This window comes from Dasypus novemcinctus, chromosome 11 (genome assembly GCF_030445035.2).
Source record: "Dasypus novemcinctus isolate mDasNov1 chromosome 11, mDasNov1.1.hap2, whole genome shotgun sequence".
NCBI classification, from domain to species: domain Eukaryota; kingdom Metazoa; phylum Chordata; class Mammalia; order Cingulata; family Dasypodidae; genus Dasypus; species Dasypus novemcinctus.
The window spans coordinates 124,572,968-124,596,860 of NC_080683.1; positions in this window are offsets into that span (position 1 = coordinate 124,572,968).

The window sequence follows — 23,893 nt, forward strand, 5'->3', positions numbered from 1 at the left end:
ATGGTTAATGAAAAAAAGTAAGCCCAGTCATGATTTGCTTTGTGCCTACTTTATTCACTAGAGAGCCAGGTTGCTCATGGCTCGAGACACGTGAACTCCTAACAAGGCTCAGGTGACTGCCTGGTGCTTATCACACTTTGGGACCCACAACTGAGGACAAAATTTGAGAAACCAGCTACTCTAGAATGAAAAATATCCTCTCCTCAGAGGCTGTGTTTATTCTCCTGCTGTGACCCATTAGTAAACAGCTGTTTCTTGAGTTCAGTAGATAAGAATTCTCCACACATAACAAATTGGAGAGAAAAGGGACTCATTTTTTCAAGCAGGTGAACCTACAGCCAGAACATGATTTTTAATTCCTCACACAAATTGAGTTCCCAATTCATATAGCCTAGTTGTCATTACTGAGCTGGATGCTCACTTAATCCAAGACTCTTTCATTCCCAAGTTGGGGAGAGATGAGAAATTGGGCTAAGGGAACCTTTGAGGAAGTGTGAAACAAAGCCAAATATCTAAAATCTTGCAGGGTGTGATGGTTAGGCTATTGTGTCAACTCGGCCAGGTAATCGTGCCATTGTTTGGTGCAGCAAGCCCTGGGCTAACTGAAACAAGGGCATTTAGGGACTTTAGTCACCATTGACTTTACTGCAGTGGTAAACCATAGACAGCTGATTACAATTACATCGGTCAGGGAGATTGCCATCTGCAAGAGTGATGCTTAACCCAATCTGTTGAATCCCTTAAAAGGGGAAGTGACTCCAGCATTGAGAGAGAATTTCCCAGCTCGTCTTTGGACAGCCAGCATCTCCCAGAACTCGTCAAGAACCTTCACTGGACTTTCATTGGAGCCCTGGTTGCAGCCTGCCTGCGGAGCCTGGACTTGTGCATCCCCACGGCTGTGTGAGGGACTCTGATAAGTCTCTTACTATCGACGGATGTCCCTTGTGGTTTCTGTTTCCCTAGAGAACCCTGACTAATACACAGGGCATGTCATTTTCCTAAACAAATGCCTCATGTTCTCTATAATTCAATTTATCACGAGATTTGGAGATAAATAATATTGGTGAAATCTCATAGCCAAAAACACTGAATTAAATATAAGTTATACATGCACTAATTAGATAATGGTCTCTTTTGGAAAACCACTTAGTGTGAGCTGAATTCTATTCTGTTGCTCAGAGCAGAAAGCGCATGCTTATCAGTTGTCAACTGTGAATGCTAAAGCCTGAGGATCGGTTCCTCCATGAACCATAATGAATCACACTGATGACTGGAATTCTTTAGTGACATGTCTTCATTGCCAAGTACGGGATTTTGTAGACCTCATTGACTATAATATTGATACACTTATCTCCTGAAAAAAAATAATCTCACACATTACATTCTTTAATATTGGAAGGAACCTAATGAAAACCATGATAGGTATAGGGAAATAATTTTATTTTAGAGACTTATTTATTCTTCATTTAACAAGAAGGGGAAAACCATGCAATTCATGGATTAATTCCTTAGAGAACATAATTAAAATTATTCATGCGGAACATGCTTAGCTTGGAGAATTGAGATATTTTCATGAAATGTCCTTTAGGAAACTTTATTCCAGTTTTCATTATTACTCCAAAAGTTAATTCAAAATTGATTGAAATTTGGTAATGAAAGTGTTCAGAAAATTTTTTTCATATGAAAGTTTAGGGGAAAAATCAAATTAACACTCTTTGTTCTAAGTTGTTTTTCCTTTTGCATCAAAACTATATAAGCACTCCTACTTTGTCAATAAAAAATCATTACCCTTATTCATGCATTTGTTCCCCAAACTATTTTTGAGCACTTATTATAGGTCACAAATAGTGCAAGATACTAAAGAGTTAAAGATGAATAAAATATCATCTATGGCATGATTTTTAGCCTATGAAGATAAACTTTCAGTATAAGAGGAAAGCAGCTGGGTAAAAACTCAAGAAGATGCATTACAACAAATGGCTCAGGTTCATCAGGAGATGGAAACTGTTAGGCGAACAGTAAAATACTAATGTAAGGAATTACTAACTAATAGATGCTGGTTAAGTACTAAAAGAAATGCAAGAAGACTCTGAGGCTGCTAGAAACGGCTGATGCAGGAGAGAAGCTGCTCCCTCTAGGCTGAGCTGGGGGGAGCAATACAGGAACTGATGACCAGAGATGCCCTACCTGGCCAACACCGAGGTCCAGCGCTCTTCAGAAGGGTCTGTCCACTGCAGGAACACAGCGCCTGCTGGCGGAAAGACACATGCCAGAGGGCAAGAGACAGGGTGGGTCAGAGAAAGAGTCAGAGACGCTGGAGTGTGGGGCTAGGCTGGGGTTGGACAACAGAAGCAGGCGCCATTCCCAAAGGGCCTGGTTGGAGGAGGGCTCCCTGGAGGAAGTGTGCCCCAGGGTGCGGCTGGACTCCTCCAGCTGGCCACGGGGTCCAGTGCTGAATAAGAAAAAAGAATAAGAGGGTACTGGAGCCCAGGAGGTACTTTTCCACCACGTAAACTTAAAGGATTATTCCAGTGTCTTCTATTGGTGAAGCTTAACATGTGCTAGCTAGGAAAAGAGAAATGTTTACAGAGTTAGGCCCCAGTATCACAAAATAAAGCAAGGAAAGGTAAATTTGGAGATGGGAGGCAATAAGTTGATAAATTGACCCAGGGCCTGGGGACACATACAAATGGGTCTCTAAATAGAAAAGTGGATTCCATAAATAAAGTATCCTTTTTCTGCTTAGAGTAAGCACATTTTTAAGTGAGAAGTGGAGCAATAATGAATGTGAAGTCCATAGGAGAAGAGCAAATTCGGAAATGGAGGCTGGGTGGTGGTGCTGGGGAGGGCAGGCAGGGTGCTCAAGGGAAGGAAAGAAGCAGCAGTGGGACTCGGGGAATTTGCAGAACAGATTGTGTAATAGAGATTTCTCTAGTGCTGCGATATGCACTGTGTGGCTCTCATCTTTCCAGTGCCCCTATAAACTTATGTAGAATATCTTAAATAAAAGGGAAATGAGGATGACATGGTAGGTAAAATAGAATTTATGAGGACACAGGTAAAGGCTCTGAGTTTCACATATTGATTAATGTGAGTTCCAAAGAGAACCAACTTAGACAGATGAGAAGACACTAGTATCCAGATTATTCAAACACATGGTCACTGAGTAATTCACAATTTAAAAGGAAATTCACAATTCACAATTAAAAAGTAATTCACAATTTAAAAATTAAAAAGTAATTCACAATTTAAAAGGAAAGACAGGAACATGGGAAAAGCAAAATCACATTTAAAAATAAAACTTTAAAAAAGAAATTCCAAATTCCAATTTCAGCTCTGACATGTAAAGACCTTGGAAGTAATCATTCCTATCCTCATAATAAGAAAAAAATGAACAAATGGAAAATCATTTCCATCAGGGACTTGAGCTCCTAGGACAAACCAACATGCTGAAATCTGAAGAGACAGAAGAATATGGAGAACCACAGCAGAGAGCTTCTTACCTGAGTAGGATTCACCGAAGCCATAAACTGGTAGGAACAGAGTGGTAATTTTTATGAATTTCTGGAAGCTGAGTGTATAATGATATGGAATGAGGACACCTGAGGGCCACAGTTTTAGGTGAGACCCCACACTTCTGTAGGTTTTCCTTCTAAGAATGTCACCGGGTTCTCAGGCGGGGGAAAGAACGTCTATAGGACGGGTGCCCAGAGCGCTCTCCATAGCAAGAAGAAACGACTGGACCAGAGCCTCCTACGCCTGCAGAGGGCGCGTCCCTCCTGCAGGCCCTGTTCCCTGCTGGTGTCACTGGAGGGGTGAAATGACCCTTGTGAAGGGCCCAGCTCGAGAAGACGGGCCACGAAATGACTCAATCGCAACATATGCCCTGCTGCCCCCGACACCTCTTACCACCACAGCAGCAGAGCGGAATGTCATCTTCAGCCGTGAGGCGCAGACTCTATTTAAGGAGATGTTCTTAGGGAAGCCCAAGGACAAAGGAGAGGCTCAAACAAGGATATCAGAGGAATGCGAACTGCTGGCAAGTGCGGGAACTTTAAACACAGCCCAGCTTGTAGCCAGATTAACATAAAACCCCACACTAAAGGCTTATTCACCTCAGTTCTTATAAACCTACACAACATGTCCAGGTGTCAAAAAAATTATGAGGCATATTAAAAGACAAAGCACAGTCTGAAAACACAGGGCAAGTACCAGATCAGACACAGGTATAACACAATTGTTGAAATCATCAGACTGTGTTTAAAATACACAATATTTAAGAGTATCCTTAGTAAACTAAGTGCTCTCATGGAAAAAGTAGTCCACATGCAAGAACAGATGGTGAATAAAGCAGAAGGGTGGAAATTCAAAGAAAGGATCAAAAAGAAATGTATACTTCAAAAACACCGTAATAGAAATGAAGAATGACTTTGAAGGGCTTATCAATAAACTGGACACAGCCAAGAAAAGAATCAGTGAGCTGGAATATATGTAAATAGAAACTTTTCAAACTGAATGCAAAGAAAAAAAAAAAGAAAATCCAGAAACTATAGGACAATTCCAAAAGTTGGACCATACACATAATGGGAATACCAAAGTGAAAAGGAAGATACAATGGAACAAAGAAATAGTAAAAATTATAATAGCTGAAAGTTTTCCAAAATTAATGACAGACACTGAACCACAGATGCAGGAATCTCAGAAAATGGCAATCAGGCTAAACGATGTCATTAGGATGGGAGGGAGGAATTGGGAATATTCTGTTATAAGGTATTTGCACTATGAAGTAGTTAAGTGTTATCTGAAGGTGGGTTTAGATTTATTAAAAATGCTTACTGCAAACTCCAGGGCAACCATAAACAGCCTGTATCAAGAAGAATACTTTATATGTTAAAAGAGGAGAAAAACAGAACCATATAAAAGTCTCAACTATAATAAAGGATAAAAAGAGGAACAGGAGACAAAGGATACATGTAATGAAGAGAAAACAGGGACAAATGTGATAGATATTATTCCAATCATATAAATAATCACTTTACATGTGAGTGGTCTGAATAAACCAATTATAAGGCAGAGATAATCGAAACAACAAAAAACAACACCCAAATATATGTTGCTATATTAATCAACCAAGGGGGTGCTGATGCAAAGTACCAGAAATCTTTTGGATTTTATCAAAGGATACTTATTTGGGGTAGAAGCTGATAGTTACTAGGCCATAAAGCCTAAGTTACTTCCCTCACCAAAGTCTGTTGCCACGTGTTAGAGCAAGATGGCTGCCGGTCTCTGGGGGCTCAGCCTCCCTCTTCCTCCAAGGGCTCCGTCGTCCCAGCTCCTTCAGGCTTTGTTTCTCTCCCTAGGGCTCAATTCTTTCTGGGCTCAGCTGCTCAGTTCTCTTTACAAGCTCAGCTGTAGACCATCAGGCTCTTTCTCTTCCTGGGGCCTCTGCTATGTCTTTGGAACCATCTCTGTTAGTCTGTGTTCTTTCCTGCATGTTTACTTCCTGGGCTCCCAGCAGCAAAAAACTCCAACGAACTCCTCTGCCCTGCAGTTTTTTCTGTGAGTCCCCACCCACCAAGGGGACAGGGACTCCACATCCTACTGACATGGCCCAATTAAAGCCTTAATGATAATTTATTCAAGTAAAAGCAAAACATCTGAATGCAATACAATCTATATGCCCAGAGGAATAGACTAGTTTACAAACACAATCCAACATCTACTTTTGGAATTCATAAACAATATCAAATTGCCACAGTTGCCTAGAGGAAACTTAATTTAAATGCAAACTCTGAGATAGGTTAAAGCATGGGGATAAAGAAAGATATACCATGCTGACAACTAATCAAAAGAAAACTGGGGCAGCTCTATTAACTTCAGTTGAAGCAGACGTCAGAAGAAGGAAAATTATCAGGAATAAAGAGGGACCTTACATAATGACAAAGGGATCAATTTTCCAAGAATATATAATGACCCTTAACATTTATGCACATCAAAGTATGTTAGACAAAAACTGATAGCACTGGAAAGAGAAATAGGTGATACCATATTATAGTTAGAGACTTCACTTCTTCTTCAGGCATTGAAATCAGGAAGGCAGAAAATAAGGATATTGTTAACCAAATATAATGCAATCAAAGGGTCTTACACCCACAGGAATGGATTAGTTAAAAAACAATCTTTTCTGATATCTACAAAAGCTCTTCAAACTCTCACTTCTATGATTCAAATCGCATGATATTCTGGAAAAGGAAAAACTGTAGAGATAGTGAAAGATCATACATTCCAAGGCTTCAAGGCAGTAGGGAGTTTACATTGACGAAGCACAGCCAATTTTTTAAGGTGGTGAAAATTTTCTGCATGAAACTATTATGGTCAATACATAACACTACATTTACCAAAACTTGTAGAACATTCATGTATAAGTGATCCTTAAAATAATTTAGAACATGCAGGAATCCCAAGAAGGAAAACATACTGTGACAAGAGATTCTAACTATGTTACAAATGTATTCAACAGCCCTGCAAAAGGGAGAGGGAAAAATCTGCTGACCTAAATAACTTAGGAAATGAATAGTGTCTGTAAGACTAAAGGCACCAGGAGCCGCATAGCCCATAAGCACTGTCCTCTAGTGGATAATGTTGTTTCCCACCACAGGGGAAAAGGTTAACAATTCTGACAGTGCTATACATGTATACTAGAATTGAATAATTCAGTAAATGGGTCACAGATGGTGGGAGCTGGGTTTCACCATCACAGACAGAGTTTACAGATAAGCAAGGGGAGGAAGCTGGAAGAATCCATGTGATCGTGATGTCAGAATGAACTCATGTTCTTGCTCTGTCACTTGTGAGAGCCTCGAGGCAAATATACCCCAGTTGTAATTTGCACAAATAGAATTTAGCTCTTGGTGTTTGTCATTATCCAACAAAAAGAACTAGGCCTTCTTGGAGAAATGACTGATTTTGGGACTGGGGCAAGCAATATGCAAGAAGAGCCTGGAGCAACTTGTAATGGCAGAAAGTAAAAAGTGCTCCAAAATATAAATGAATAAAATGACATTGATATGTATTTGTCAAAGGAACACAGGAGCCAATGGAAAGAGCCCCAAATCTGGCATTGAATTATAACTCAAAGTATAAATATTCCTTAGCTCATATTGATGTAATAAATTGAATAAATAAATAAATGGAAAAGAGACAAATTTCCTTTACAGAAGTATTCCAAATAATTTTGTAAATACTCTACCCTCAAGGAGGTGAAACATAAATCCCAACTCTTTAAATACGGCAAGGACACAGTGACTTCCTTCCCAAGAGTACAGTGTAGAAAGGGGGAAGGAGAGCAACCTCACAGTGGAGACGTCCGACTTCTCAGGCAGGTGGCAGCCTCAGCAGTGACTGGTCATGTTGATACTGTTCTCCCTTGACGTGATGGGATATGACAGGCAAAACTCATCACTCTAGTCTAACCATCAGAAAACCAGCAGTCAAATTCCAATAAAGTGAGATTCTGCAAAATCCTGACCAGTGTTCCTCAACTGGGTCATCTAAAACAATGAAAGTCCATAAAACTGCCTCAACCAGGAGAAGTCTCAGGAGACACAATGACTAAATGCAACAGGGCATCTTGGATGGGATCCTGGGGCCGAAGAAAAGGACATTAGGTGAAAACTAAAGAAATCTTAATAAAGTATGGATTTTAGTTAATAATAATGTGTTGAGATCAGTTCCTTTAATTTAACACGAGTCACATAAATGTAAGATGCTAAGAATAGAGGAAACCAGGTGTGGGGTATGTAAGAATTCTCTGTACTATCCCAAAAAACTTTATGTATTTCTAAAATTATTCCAAAACCTTTCATTTAAAAATATCAACTTGACCATCCAGAGGTAAATACTAACAACTGAGTCGAAATACTGTCAAAAAAATTAGATAAGACATTCATTATGGAAGTTTATTTGAGCAGTTTACAATTCACAAACCAGGCACCATCCAAACCACATATATGTTCTGTATTATGAACTTGAATTTTTAAAAAATGTTTGCTTTAATTCGAAAAATATTCTTATTTTTTCATTGGAAATATTAGAAGTTTGGTTTCCTTAATTTCTGGAATTTTAGGACTATTAATTTATATATAAGCACTTATTTATTTTTAAGCCAATCTGAACAGAGCTATTTTAAGGAGTTTTCTAAGCTTATTTGGTGATACCATCTGGAGGTAGAAAAGTATCATATATCAAACACACACAGGCACAAATGGAGAATTTATAGCTTCAATTTAAAATTTTTCAACCATGAGTCAGGCATAAAATACAGAAACACAGAAGACAGAAATACAAATCTCCCTCATTTATATAAAAGAGCTTGGTTTCTGTCCTTGCCTCACTCTTGTTTTTATCAGGATTTTGTTCCTGGCAAATGGGACAAGTTGAAGTTAACTGTTTAATATGAGGGCTAAATTTTTCTCATCAATATTTGTGGAAAAGACTCTTCAGGTTTTTTTTCCAGCATGAGTAATCCTCTGGAAGCTTTGCCCTATTTCCCGGGCCTATTTCACCCTCAGATTTATTGTGGAAAGAGGACTCGTCTAAGTTCTTTCTGGGTCAGTTCATTCAACTTTTGCTTTCCAGGATTTAGCACCTGTGTACTAGTTGATACCAGCCAGGTAACCTTGGGTCACAGGCAGCAAAAGTACTCTAAGTTCTTCTATGAATATTTGCTGGTCTCATTTGGGGACATCTTTTTACAGCTCTTAATTCAGTACAGAACCAAGGTTTGGACTCTGAGCCAGCAGACAGGACAGGTTGCTGGAAGGCTTAATCTTTAATGGAGTCTGCGTTAGGTTATTTTCCGTCAGCAGGTGGAAGGCACTGGTTAGGGCAGCTGTCGGGGAAGGGCTGTGTAAAGGGAAGCTGGGGAGAGAAACGATTGCCTTGGATTCCTTCCCTTTATTTCTTTTTGGCCTTTTCTTCCTCATCTTCCAAGTAAACAGGTGTATTATCAGGGTTTTCTAGGGAAACAGAACCAGCCGGGGATCTCTTTAGGTAATATGATTTCATAAAATTGGCCCACACACTGTGGGGAATGCACAAGTCCAGGTTCCACAGGGCAGGCTGCAAGCCAGGGGCTCCGAGGAAGGTCCTCGATGAGTTCCCAGGAGACGCGGGCTGTCCAAAGCAGAGATGGGAATTCTCTCCCCGAATGTTGAAATCACATCCTCTTTCAAGGCCTTCAGCTGATTGGATGAGACGTCACTCATTGCTGATGGCAATCTCCTCAGTTAATTGTAGACGTAACCAGTCATCTGTGCCATCAACTCACTATGATTAAAGTCCATAAAATGGGTAAATGAGAAAGAGGATTAGTCACTTCCCAGTAATTAGGAAAAGGAGGATAAAGAGAAGGGGCTGAAAGTCCAGTTAGCATCAAGTCAGTTTGTCCACCACCCTTATGGGCTATCTCTTCTCATTTCTAAAGTTTTAGTTGTTTGTTTTGGTTTTAAGGAAGCTATTTTGAAATCACTAATTCTTTTTTATTCCTCTGAATAGCAATCAAAATATGCATCCCATCCCCATTGTGATCACTGTAATTCTAAATTATCCTATGTAAAGTCTGACCATTTTTGTAAAAATAAACAAGTTTAGCATCCATAGTTTTTAAACATCTGCCCACCTGGTATTCCAGCCAGAGGAGCCCCATATTCTGAATTTTTCAATGAGGAAGAACCCATGAGGGTTCAAGTAATTACTTGAGATCACAAGTCTTTGTGGTTTGACTCCCAGACCTGTTTTATCCAGACTCTAACTGGACCCTGTCTCTGGTAGTCCCCAGCCTTTAGTCCTCTCAAACAAAGTCAGAGCTCAGCAGAATTTATGGAGCTCAGATAAGGGAGGAACTTACCCTGACCTCTGGGTGCTGGGAGAGAGCAGAGAGCACAAGGGCTCAGCTGCTGGCCTGCATCGGGATATCTTGCTGCCTCCAGAAGCCATCAAATCCCACCACTTACTCCAAAAGAGTTAAAATATTAAATAAGATGTTACTTGTGGGAGTTCCATTGAGCAGTTTATGATTCATGAGCTGGCAACACCCAAACGGCACGTGGAAAGGGGCTCCCCCAAGGAGTGGGAAGAAGCTCAGAGAGGGCAAACTAGGAAGGCAGTGAGGAGCTGCTCTGACTCAGCGTCCATTTTACACGGGGGGCCTCACCTTAGGGGGTTCTGACAAAGTGGGGAGCACATACCCATGCTTGCCCATTCTGATAAGCTACTGCACCAAAACTGGCTTATCACCAGGTGCTGCTGACGTGCAGCTCTGCAGGTGCGCTCCACCGTTTCGTTTGCTCAGAAAGCCCCTGCAGTCCAGTTGCTTTGATCATCTGGAAAATCATTTCTGAGAAAGGGGTCCCTCCTGGCAGTGCCCATTGCTGACGGACATTCTATTTTATTGACAGTATATAGACATACAGAGTGATTGAAAGTTATGTAAGTGTATCACAGATTCTGCATCGTCTGCTTTTTTCAGGTCTACATTAAAAGCTCTGTCCATGACGGCCAGGACAATAGACAAATGATAAGTTCCCAATAGCTATATTACTTCATCTCATGAATAGACAAAATTAAATGGAAAATATCATATCCTGGAGTATATTTAGATTATTTCTCATTTCACAGTGTTATAAGTAAGTAAGTAAATAAACCTGAGATCAACAGCTCTGTGTGTACATTTTTGAGTGCTTAAGCAAGGCAGAAGCTGAAACTTGCTTTTCTGACTGCCCTACAGGTAGGGAGTTGGCAGGCAGCCCATGTTCTACCAATCAGATACTCTCTTGGAGAGGGAGATATCCAGGTTTTGTGGAGATTAAAGTTCATGCAATCATGGACCCTCTCTTTAAGGAAAATAGTACAAAATTACAAATGTGAAGTATTTAACTAGAATGGGAACATTATTTCTCAATGATCCAAAATTCCCCAGTAAGTACTCCATAAATATTTGCCTAACCAAAGTTTGTCCTGGCATGGAAATTAGTATTTCTGTCATGGCGAACCTCAGACAGCTGACTTGACTTCTCTGAAAATATCTCTAGTGAAAAGTCAGTCTAGAGACAATCTCTTAGGAGTCCTTCCTGCTAAAAAAGTTAGAAGTTACATGATTCCAAAAACAAAATACATTCTCATTTCTCATACCACTAACAGTATTTTAAGTAAGTTGAGTGAAAATAAAGGCCTTCAGGGTAAATTTGAAGATGTGCATAGAAATTCCATTAAAACAATATGATAGAAATTTATCAGTTACTTGAGTTTTACCCAACAGGGTTATAAACAATAAAATGTTTATTCACAGAAAACAAATTGGATAATCTCAGGTTTATGCTCTTTTGGGACTATGTAAGAAAATCTCTAAAACGTATGTGATGGGTTTTGTTCTTTTCTTTTTTATTAGTTTAGGGAAAAAGCAGTTTAGACTTCTTGGGAATTTGAGACACATCCCTGTGCCTGATGGATGACATAACTCTATACAAAGTTATGAAAGATTCCTTTAGGAATTTACTAGCATACACAAGAAAAATACATTAGACACTTGGGCACATGGGGCCATCTGGGATAACTCTTTTTTAACAAATTTGATTTCTGATAGGGAATAAAATGTATATATATATATTTATATTTATATTTGTATTTGAATGATTCAGTTTTAGCTTTTATCAACCTTTTACAATAGGAAGTTTTATATTGAACCTACAGAATATAGCTATTGGAATTCTCACCCAGACACAGAAGAGTATCTTGAAATACTCTCTTCAAAATGAAATAATGTTTCCCCTTGAAAAAAACTTCCCCGTTTAATTTTCTTAATATATTTTTTATTGAAGTACATACATGAACATGCGTAAACAATAAGTGTATAATAAAGGTTGTGAGCTTACAAAATAAACAAGTGTAACATAAAACAGGGGTCTTATACATCACCCCTCCACTAATATCCTGCATTGCTGTGAAAAATCTGTTACACACTATGCAAGAACATTGTGAAAATATTACTACTAATCATAGTCCCTATCTTACATTTGGTGCATTTCTCCCTAATCCACCCTGTTTTTCAGAAATACATATTTTATTATAGAGGTTGTGAACTTACAAAACAATCATGCACATGTGTAGAATTCCCATACAACACCCCTACACCAACACACCACACTGTGGTGGAATATTTGTTATGGATTGTAAGAATATATTTTCAGACTATTACCACCAGCCATGGTCTGGAGCATACATTTGGCACACTTTTTCCATACTCTCGTATTATCAACGTAGTATATCTTTGGCATTGACGCAAGAATATTATAGTATTGCTGTTAACCACAGTCTAAAGGTCATACCAGTTGTAGTTTTCCCATGCTTCTCCACATTCCTACCACCCTACACTAGTAATGTACATCTGCTCTAGCTCACAGTAGGACACTCTTGCATCTGTACTATCAACCACAATTCTCATCCACCTCTGGGTTTACTGTGTTTTTCAGTCCCTAGAATATTCTATATCTTTCTTTCAACTGATATTTACTTCCTCAAACTACCCTTTGCAGTTACAATCCCATTTATAAATCAGCTGCTACTCACTATAAAGTGTTACCATCAATTTTATCCATTTCCACACTTTTACAGTTAATTAAAACTTCTGCATACATTAAGCATCAGTAGTTCTTCTCAACCTTCCTCTTATCTCCTAATAACCTATACTCTAGGTTTTAACTCCATGTGTTTATTCTTTGTATTTAGTTCATATAAATGAGGCTATGCAACATTTGTCCTTCTGTGTCTGGTTTACTTTGTTTAGCATAATGTCTTCAAGGTTCATCCATGTTATCATATGTGTCCCAATATCATTTCTTCTACTGCAGCATATTATTCCATCATATATATATTTATACACCACATTTTGTTTATCCATTCATTGGCTGGTGGAAACTTGAGTTGTTTCCATCTTTTGGCAATTGTGAATAATGACGCTATGAACATCAGTGTGCAGGTGTCTATTTGTGTCATAGTTTTTAGTTCTTCTGGATATATTCCTAGTAGAGGAATTGCTCTAAACTACTACGGTAGTTCTATATTTACCTTCCTGAGGAACTGCCAAACGGTTTTCCACAGAGGCTCCACCATTTTACAGTCCCACTAACAGTGAAGAAGTGCTCCTATTTCTCCACATCCTCTCCAGCACTTATTGTTTGTTTCTTTAATAATGGCCATTCTGTATGGTATTAGATGATATCTTATCACTAATAGATAGTGACATGGAACATTTTTTCATGTGCCTTTTGGCCATTTGTATTTCTTCTTTGGAGAAGTGTCTATGTAAATCTTTTGTCCATTTTTTAATTGGATTGCTTGCTCTTTCATTGTTGAATTGTATGGTCTCTTTATGTAAAATGGAAATCAAACAATTTTCACCTTCTTGATGAAGTCCTTTGAATTACAGAGTGTTTAAGTTTGAGGAAGTCCCATTTATCCATGCTTTTTTTATTGCTTGTGCTTTTGGTGTAAGGTTTAAGAATCCATTACTTACCACCAGGTCTTGAAGATGTTGCCCTACATTTTCTTCTAGGAGCTTTATGGTTCTTGCTTTTACATTTAGGTCTCTGATCCACTTGAGTTAATTTTTGTATAAGGTGTGAGATAGGGGTCTTCTTTCTTTCTTTTGACATGGATATCCAGTTCTCCCAGCACTATTTGTTGAATAGACTGTTCTGTCCCTGCTGGGTGGGTTTGACAGTCTTGTCAAAAATCACTTGGCCATAGAAGTGTAGGTCTGTTTCTAAACCATCAATTTGTTTCCATTGGTCTACGTGTTTATCTTTATGCCAATACCACGCTGGGTTTTTTTTACCACTGTAGCTAGAGAATATGATTTAGAGTCTGGAAGTGAGAGTTCTGCAACTTCGCTTTTCATTTTTAAGATGTTTCTGGCTATTTGGGGCCTCTTACCCTTCCAGATAAATTTGAAAATTGTATTTTCCATTTGTTTAAAAAATGCTCATGGAATTTTTATTGGGATTGCATTGAATCTGTACATCAATTTAGGTAGAATTGACATCTTAATGATATTTAGTCTTCCAATCCATAAGCATGGAATATTCTTCCAAATTATTTAGGTCTTTTAAAATTTCTTTTAGCAATGCATTGTAGTTTTCTGAATACAAGTGTTTTATATCCATGGTTATATTTATTCCTAAATATGCGATTCTTTTATTTGCTAATGTAAATGGAAATTTTTTCCTGACTTCCTCCTCAGATTGCACATTACAATTATATAGAAACACCACTGATTTTTGCATATTGATCTTATATCCTGACATTATACTGAAATCATTTATTAGCTCTAGCAGCTTTGTTGTAGATTTTTCAGAACTTTCTAGGCATAGAGTCATATTAGCAAATAGTGAAAGTTTTACTTATTCCTTTCTAATTTGGATGATTTTTATTTCTTTTTCTTGGCTGATAGCTCTAGCTTGAACCTCTAGCACTATATTGAAAAACAGTGGTGACAGTGGGCATCCTTGTCTTGACCCTGATCTCAATAAGAAAGCTTTCAGTCTTTCACCATTGAGTACATTGTTAGTTGTGGGGTTTTTATATATGGCCTTTCTCATGTTGAGAAAGTTTCCTTCAATTCCTACTTTTGTAGTATTTTTATCAAGAAAGGGTGTTGTATTTTGTCAAATGCCTTTTCTGCATCAATTGATAAGATCATGTGATTTTTCTTCTTTGATTTATTAATGTGTATTATGCTGATTGATTTTCTTGTGTTGAACCACCCTTGAATACCTGGTAAAAAACCTACTTGATCGTGATGAATAATTCTTTTAATGTGTTGTTGGATATGATTAGCAAGTATTTTATTGAGGATTTTTGCATCCGTATTCATTTGAGAAATGGGTCTGTAATTTTCTTTTTTTGTAATATCTTTATCTGGCTTTGGTATTAGGGTGATATTGGCTTCAAAAAGTGAGTTTGGTAGCATTCCTTCTTGTGCAGATTTTTGGAAGAGCTTGAGTATGACTGGTATTAAAATCTTCCTTGAATGCTTGGTAGAACTCACCTGTGAAACCATCTGGTCCTGACTTTTCATTTTGGGGAGGTGTTTGGTGACTGTTTTAATCTCTATTTGTGATTGGTTTGTTGATGTCTTTCTTCTCTTTCTTCTAGGGTCAGTGTAGGTAGTTTGTACATTCCTAGGAATTTTTCCATTTCCCTACATTGTCTAGTTTTTGGCATAAATTTTTCATAGTATCCTCATGATCTCTTTTATTTCCATGGGGTCAGTAGTAATATTCCTGTTTTCATTTTTTATTTCATTTATTTGCATTTTCTTTTTATCTGAGTCAGTCTAGCTATGGGTCTGTCAATTTTGTTTGTTTTGAAGAACCAACTTTTGGTTCTGCTAATTCTCTCTCCTTTTTTTTTTTTTTTTTTTTGGTTCTCAATTTCATTTATTTCTGCTCTAATCTTTGTTATTTCGTTCCTTTTAATTGCTTTAGGATTAGTTTGCTGTTCATTTCCTAGTTCCTCCAGTTGTGTACTTAGGTCATTGGTTTTAGCTCTTTCTTTTTTTTTAATGTAAGCATTGAGGGCTTAAATTTCCCTCTCAGCGTTGCTTTGCTGCATCCCATAAGTTCTGATTTGTTGTGTTCTCATTGTCATTTTTCTCGAGATTTTTTTTATTTCTCTTGAAATTTCTTCTTTGACCCACTGATTATTTAAGAGTATGTTGTTTAATCTCCACATATTTGTGAATTTTCTTTTTTTTCCTGCCTGATGTTGATTTCCAGTTTTATTCCATTATGGTCAGAGAAAGTGTTTTGTATAATTTTGATCTTGTTGAATTTTATTGAGATCTGCTTTGTGACCCAACATATGGTCTATCCTGAAGATCCATGAGCACTAGAAAAGAATATATATCCTGCTGTTTTGGGGTACAATGCTCTGTATCTATTAGGTTTAGTTCATTTATCATATAATTCAAGCTCCCTGTTTCTTTATTGATCCTCTGCCCAGATATTCTACCCAATGATAAGACCAGTGTATTAAAGTCTACAACTATTATTGTAGAGATGTTTATTTCTCCCTTCAGTTTTGCCAGTGTTTGCTTCATGTATCTTAGGGCATCCTGGTTAGGTGCATATATGTTTATGATTGTTATTTCTTCCTGATGAAGCATACCTTTTATTAATATGTTATGTACTTCATTTTCTCTAATAACAGTTTTGTTTTTAAAGTCTATTTCATCTGATCTAAGAATAGCTACCCCAGCTTTTCTTTCCTTTTTTTTTTTTTTTTTTTGTGGTTACTGCATACATGGAATATCTTTTTCCAACCTTTCACTTTCAATCTATTGGTATCCTTGGATCTAAGCTGTGTCACTTGCAGACAGCATATACATGGTTCGTATTTTCTTATTCATCCCACCAGTCTGTGTCTTTTGATTGGGGAGTTTAATCCATTAACATACAATGTTATTACTATAAAGGCATTTCTTATTTCATCCATTTTGACTTTTGGATTTTATCTGTCATTTTATTTTCACCACTCTTTTGACACTTTTAGTTACTCTTATTGATATAATCATCGTTTCTAGACTTTCTTTCAAGCCTCTCTCTGTCTTTTCTTTTCAGGCTGTAACACTCCCTTTTGTATTTCCTGAAAAGCTGGTCTTTTCATTATAAACTCTCTCAGTTTCTGTTTATCTGTGAGTATTCTAAACTCACCCTCATTTTTGAAAGATAGTCTTGCTAGATATAAAATTCTTGGCTGGAAGTTTTTCCTTTGTAGTATCTTAAATATTTCATACCCCTGTCTTCTTGCCTCCATGGTTTCTGATGAGAAATCAGCACTTAATCTTACTGGGTATCACTTATATGCTATGCATTGCTTTTCTCTTGGCACTCTCAGAATTCTTTCTTTGTCTTTGGCATTTGACATTCTGATTAGTATGTGTCTTGGAGTAGAACTATTTGGGTTTATTCTGATGGGAGTATAATGTGCTTCTTGGACACAAATATCTATGTCCTTCAATAGGGTTGGGAAAATTTCCACCATTATTTCTTCAAATATTCCTTCTGCCTCTTTTCCCTTCTCTTGTCCTTCTGGGACACCCATGACGTGTATGTTTGCACATCTTTTGCTGTCATTTAGTTCCCTGAGACCTTGTTCAATTTTTTCCATTCTTTTCTTCATCTGTTCTTTTGTATGTTTGCTTTCAAAGGCCATGTCTTTAAGTTCACCAACACTTTCTTCTGTCTCCTTAAATCTACTATTACATGACTCCAGTGTATTTTTAATTTCATTTATTGTACCTTTCATTCCCATAAGATCTGCTATTTTTTAAAATTTCTCTCCCCTTCCACACCCCACTCCCCAGTTGTTTGCTCTCTGTGTCCAATTGCTGCACGCTCCTCTGTTTCTGTTTGTGTTCCTGTCAGCAGCACCCAGAATCCATGTCTCGTTCTGTTGTGTTACTTTGCTGCATCAGTTCTCCATGTGTGTGGCGCCATTCCTGGGCAGGCTGCACTTTTTTCATGCTGTGAGGCTCTTCTTACAGAGTGCACTCCTTGCGCTTGGGATCCCATATGCAGGGGACCCCCCTGCATGGTGTGGCACTCCTTGTGTGCATCAGAACTGCACATGGATCAGCTCATCACACGGGTCAGGAGGCCCTGGGTGTGAACCCTGGACCTCTCATGTGGTAGGCAGATGCCCATCCATTGGGCCAAATCTGCTTCCCAAGATCTGCTATTTTTTATGTATGCTTTCAAATTCTTCTTTGTGGTCACCCATGTCTTCTTAATGTCCTTAATCTCTTTTGCCATCTCATTAAATTTATTAAGGAGATTTGTTTGAACATTTATATTTAGTTGTCTCAGCTCCTTTATTTCATCTGCAGGCTTATCTTGTTCCTTTAACTTGGCCATAACTTCCTGTTTCTTGGTATGGATTGTAATTTTTTGTTGCTGTCTTTGCTTCTGGCTTACTAGATATAGTTACCCTGGGCACAGTTTCTCCCTTTAGTTTAGGGCTTTCTTGTCTTTTCTCCCTTGCTGGTTGTGTAGTAGGAGTTGAAGATGTAGTTGGTGCTGTAAGTTATGGAGGCTGAAGCTGCCCATATTGCCCCAGGAATTGATGGGGCTTCTCCCACCTTTCTCTTCTGCCAGGGGTAGGGACAGAGCTACAGCTGTGTGTAGTAATCCAAGTTATGCAGAATAAGACTGTCTGTAGTTGCCCAGAGACTGATGAAGCTTCACACACCTTCCTCCCCTATTAGGGGTGAGAATGGAGCTGCAATTGTGGGCAAAAAGCTATGCTGTGTGGGTCCAAAATGACCACAGTTGCCCACTTAAAACTGACCTAGCACTGGCCCCCACCAGGGTGAGGATGGACCCTCTGGAGTGCCTAACAATCAACTCTGTATGGGCCGAATACATCTGCAGTTGCCCTGAGAGGCTGGGGGAGTACTATCCCTTCTTCTCTTTAGGGGGTGGGCACAGAACCACCAATTCCCAACAGTTCAGTCCCTGTTGGCTGAAAGTACCCACCATTGTCCAGAGAGGCTGTGGAGACCCCAAACCCTCCTATCCTATGGGGGTGGAGGTGGATCCAAAAGCATTGAAAAGTCCAGTCCATGTAGGCCAAAAGTGCCTGCCATTGCCTGGAAAGGCTGTGGAAACACCAGCCCCCTCCTTTCTTACTGTGGTTAGGGGTAAATCCACAAGCATACACCAGTCCAGGCTGTGTAGACCAAAAGCACCTACATTTACCCAGAGAGGCTGGGGAAACACAGTCCCCCTCTTATCCTATTTGGGGTAGGGGTAGAATCATAGGTGCCCAACAATTGGGTTTGTGCAGGTCAAAAGTGCCTGCAGTTGCCCTGAGAGATTGAGGGAACATCAACCCCCTCCTATCCTAATGGGGTGTGGGGATGCAGCCCCAGGTGTCCGAGTATTCAGTCTGTGCCAGCCAAAAGCCCCTGCAGTTGCCTGGAGAGGCTGGTGCAGGTCCTGCTAGCTTCACCCCTGCTGTAGGTGGGGCTGGAGCCTAGGCTAGGGCTGCAGGCTGATCTTGGTGGAAAGAAGCCAGTCCCTACCTTCACTGAATTTTCAGGCAGCCAGGCTTCCCCTCATGCCAGAGCAGGGTCAAAATGGTAGCTACCGGCCTCTTTCCAACTTGGACAGGTTCAAACCCTTGTTGTTCCTAGGATTTTACTTTAGCCAGCCAAGTCCACCAATCAGTAGCTAAAGTCAGTGGACAACCCTCTCTTCCTCCTCAGTTTATGGGAAATGGAGCTTCTAATTCCAGCCACAGAATAGCTCCTGAGTGGCTTGCCAGGTCACTAGAGTAGGATGGGCACCAGCTTCTGTGGCAGGGCTTGCAGTTTCCCAGAGAGGTGGTGCAGGTCCCCCCGCTTCCTCCCTGATGGAGGTGTGCTGGGGCTTATGCTAGAGCTGCAATCTGACCTGGATGGAAAGAAGCCAGTCCCTGCCAGCCTGTGATTCTCAATCAGGCCCTCTGCCCCTCGTGCCAGGGGCAGAGTCAAAATGACAAATGGTGGTTACCAGCCTCCTTCCAACCTGGACCGGCTCAAAGGTTAGCTGTTCTTAGGGTTATACTTTAGCCTGCTGAATTTACTAATCAGTAGATGAAGGTGGTGCCACACCATGTCTTCCTCCCATGTTTTTTGGGAAATGGAGCTTCTGACTCCAGCCAGGCAATAGCTCCCGAGGAGGCTCATGCCATGGGCACTGGCCTCTGGGGCACGGAATGCTCTACCCATGAATCCTCTCTGCAGATGGGCAGTCTCCTCCTTCCATACTTTCAAGGATGTTGCATGTGCTCTCCTGGTCTCCTGAGACCCCCAAACAGGTGCTTTAGCTAGCTCTGGGTGATTACTAACTACCCTGGAGGATGAGCTGACTCTTGGAGCTCCTTACTCTGCTGCCATCTTGGTTTCCCCCTTCCCCATTTAATTTTTATTGCAAACTTTAAAATAAATAGCAAGTGAACTTCAATTCACTGAACACTGTGCAGTTTTTAGTGGCATTTGCTCCAAACCTAAAAATATTTTTTGTAAGTAGACAGTTAATCAAGATGTTTCAAGGAAACAGAAGGAAAAAGGAAGGCAGCTTAAGAGGAATGGGTAAATGAGAGTAGCTGCTTTAGTTCTTTTCACACTGTCATGCAAAAAGTGTCCCTTAGCCAACCAAGTTATTACCTTTTGTAAAGATCTGTAAATTTCTTTTTCTGGAGAACCCCTGACTAAGGCAGCCCACTCCCCCAGCTCCTCTGAACCTCTGTTTTCAAAAGATAAGTACATGGCTGGATTGCTAAAAGATCTAACTTTGAAAAACACTACAAAGTAGCACTCACCCCTAAATACCAACTCACCTAAACTACCATAATATCTTAAATCTCATCACTTGGGATTCATTCTTTGGGTTTTTTAAATTTTTTATTCAGTATGTAATTTGGTCCCACATACCATACTTTTTACCAGTCAATCACGTTGCATCTAGAATGCATATATACTCACTGCCCAGCCAGGGAAATAAGTCCCAAACAAGAAGGAAACCAGATTGATAGGGCAGGCAAGAAGCAGAGACTTCCTGGGGGACAGTGGGGGGTGGTGGAGGGAGGGAAGGCAGGAGTGGAAAAGGGTGACGGCTGTTTCATCAGACAGCAGATGGTAAAAAATTTGTCAAGGGCAAGGTTTTACCTTCTGTGGTCTACTTATTTCTGAAAAGTTTCTCCTGAAGGCCAAAAAGTGGCCTTCATGCCAATATATATTTTATTTTCCTTGGAAAGACTGCTCAGAATTTCCACAACAACAACAAAAACCCTGCAGTAATTACAACTACAACGACAATTACACAGTAATTACAACAACATGCCATAATCGGTGAGTAAAATGCCATTGGCCTTAGGATGTTCTCCCTTGAGTATTTCAGTGATCTTCTCTGCTCCTTCTCTTTTACAGAAACCTAGAAAAGCATACTGTGAACAGGTGGATTTGTGCAGTGCCCTAACTTTCTCTGGTTCTGTCGCAGACCCATGGACTTGATAATCTGAGGCAGTTCCCATTACCCTCCTCTCTTTGGAACAGAGGCCTGCCACTGGGATTTCTTATTCTGAAATGCAACCACAAATAAAGGTAGAATTATGCTTTGTGCTGACAGCGAATCTCAAAAGGGAATATATATGGCTCACAGGTGGACCAACATTCTTGTAACTCAGAAAAATTGACACTCAAATAGAATATTCACAAGTGGGGAAACTCATTGCTTATATTGCCACTTTCCAGATACAAAAAGAGCATGGTTTTCCTTGGCACCAAATTTTTATATCATATTTTAACACAAATGTTAAATTTTAAAGAATAAATATTAAAATTTAAAAAAAAACTTCATCCCACTCAGATTCCTTGATAAGGAATCCTGCCTGTTCATCTCATAGTATTTATCCTGTGGAATATTTCTGAAACCAGGTGATGTGCTATAGAAATTTCCTTCCAACAGTTCATGATTTCCTTAGTAACAGTCTAAATTCCTTTTCAATTTCACATCCTCCAAAGAGAAAACATGGAAAACAAAAACCAAAAATCAACTCAAAAGTGGTCAAAGACCTAAATACAAGAGCCAGAATTATGAAACTCCTAGAGGAAAACATCGGGAAGCATCTTCAGGACCTTGTTTTAGGCAATGTGTTTTTAGACTTTACACCCAAAGCAACAAAAAATAAATACATAAATGGGAATTCACTAAAACTTAAAACTTTGGGTCTCAAACAACTTTATGGTGAAAGTAAAGTAACAACCTACACAATGGGATAAAGGCTTAATATCCAGAATATAAAAAGAAATCCTTCAACTTAACAACAAAATGACAAAACCCAATTAAAAATGGACAAAATATCTGAATAGACATCTCCCCAAAGAAGATATACAAATGGTCAAAAAGCACACAAAAAGATTCTCAACATCACTAACCACCAGGGAAATGCAATCAAAACCACAATGAGATATCATTTCAAACTTTACAGAATGGCCTTTATTAAAAAACAAAAAACAGAAAATCAAGCCAGAATGGTGGAAATTTAGATGGTGCAGCGGCTGTGGAAGGCAGTCTGGCAGTTGCTCAGAAAGCTAAGTATAGACCTGCAGCATGACCTAACAATCCCACTCGGAGCTATGCACCCAAGGATTGAAAGCAGGAACTTGAACAGGTATTTGCACACCGATGGTCCTAGCAGCATAATTCACAATTACCAAATGATGGAGCTTTGAATGAAATAAGCCAGACCCAAAAGGACAAATATCGTGTGACCGTACTGATTTGAAACAATTAGATAAACAAACTCGTAGAGCCAGAATCCAGAATACAGGTTGCCAGGGGCCAAGGCGGGAGTAGGGAAGGGCAAGTTGAGGCCTGACATGTGCAGGGCTCCTGTGTGGAAGGACGCACGTGTCTTGGTGATGGATGGAGGAGAAGGCAGCACAACATTGTGGACACGATTAACAGGCTGAAATATATAATTTGGGATAGGTTATACAAATGGCAATAGGATAAAAATTAAAACAAAACTAATTCTACAGAACGGCACTGAACTGTGAACCCTAATTAAACAAAGACCCTAGCTAATAGTGTAGTTATAAAACTGCTCTCATCAGTCGTAACAAATGCTCCACACCCATACACAGTGTTAATAATAGGGTGGTGTACGGGAATCCTATATTTTATGCACAATTGTTCTGTAAACTTCTCTAATGAAACGGAAATAACCAGAAATAAAGCAGCAAAGTTTGGCTCCACATGAAAAGAAGCCAGTTTCTGTGGTCCTCGTGCTCCCTGCCAGCTATTTCTGCGTGAACTTTTGTGAACAGCACACACATATAATTTAATTTGACATTTCCTAACGGTGTAATTTACTTCACTTTTTAGACATCTTCATTCTTTTTCCTCATTTAAATTTCTTAAGACAAGGGAAAAATAATACCTAGAACCCTGGTATAAATAAAAATAGAATGCTTTTTAAAACATTTATTTATACTTTATATTAATTTTTCATTTTAAATATTTATTTGTTGTATTCAACTTTTATGTGGAAAAACATCTCTCTAAATTGCTAACATGAATCCATTTGAGCATTGCCAAGACATAAATTTTAGTTTCCTGGTTTTTTTATTAAACATTTAAAATGCTATTTTTGTATTTAAAAATCCATGAAAGTAATTTGAATTGTCTTCAATATGGAGTTTAAAACAAATAAAATCAGCTCTATCAGCAACATGACATAGGAGTTAAGAGTGGGGTTTATGGGAGCAGAGAGCTGGGTTTTATTCTGTGTCCACCTGTGGGAAGTCACCCCCCCCTCACCCCCCCCCAGTGCCTCAGTCTCTTCATCAGTAAATGGGAACAACACCTCCTCAAGTCACTTGATCAGTATTTGTTATTCTTACATCCAGCAGCCCAAGGAGCTTGGTGTTGCTTTCATCATCCTCCCAAAGAATCCCTAAATTAGGGACAGGTGCGTGAGGCTTTGCTCTCTGCTATGCAGATGAGTCCACTGATTGGGTTCTCTCAAAAGCCAAGTACACACACACACACACACACACACACACACCGCCCCCCCCCCCCCCCCAGGGCAGAGGGCCCTATGCAGAGTCTGCAATAAACAACTAAGAACATGATGGATGGACGTTCTGTGCTGGCATTAGAGACCCGCCAAGTTAAATGGGAGGGCAGTGGGGGTCCCAGGACCCCGTGCCCCATGAGGGACAGGGCAGGCCCCTCTGTTCGCTGTAGGAAGCCTTCGTGGAGGAGCAGGTGTTTCCATTCGTTTAAGG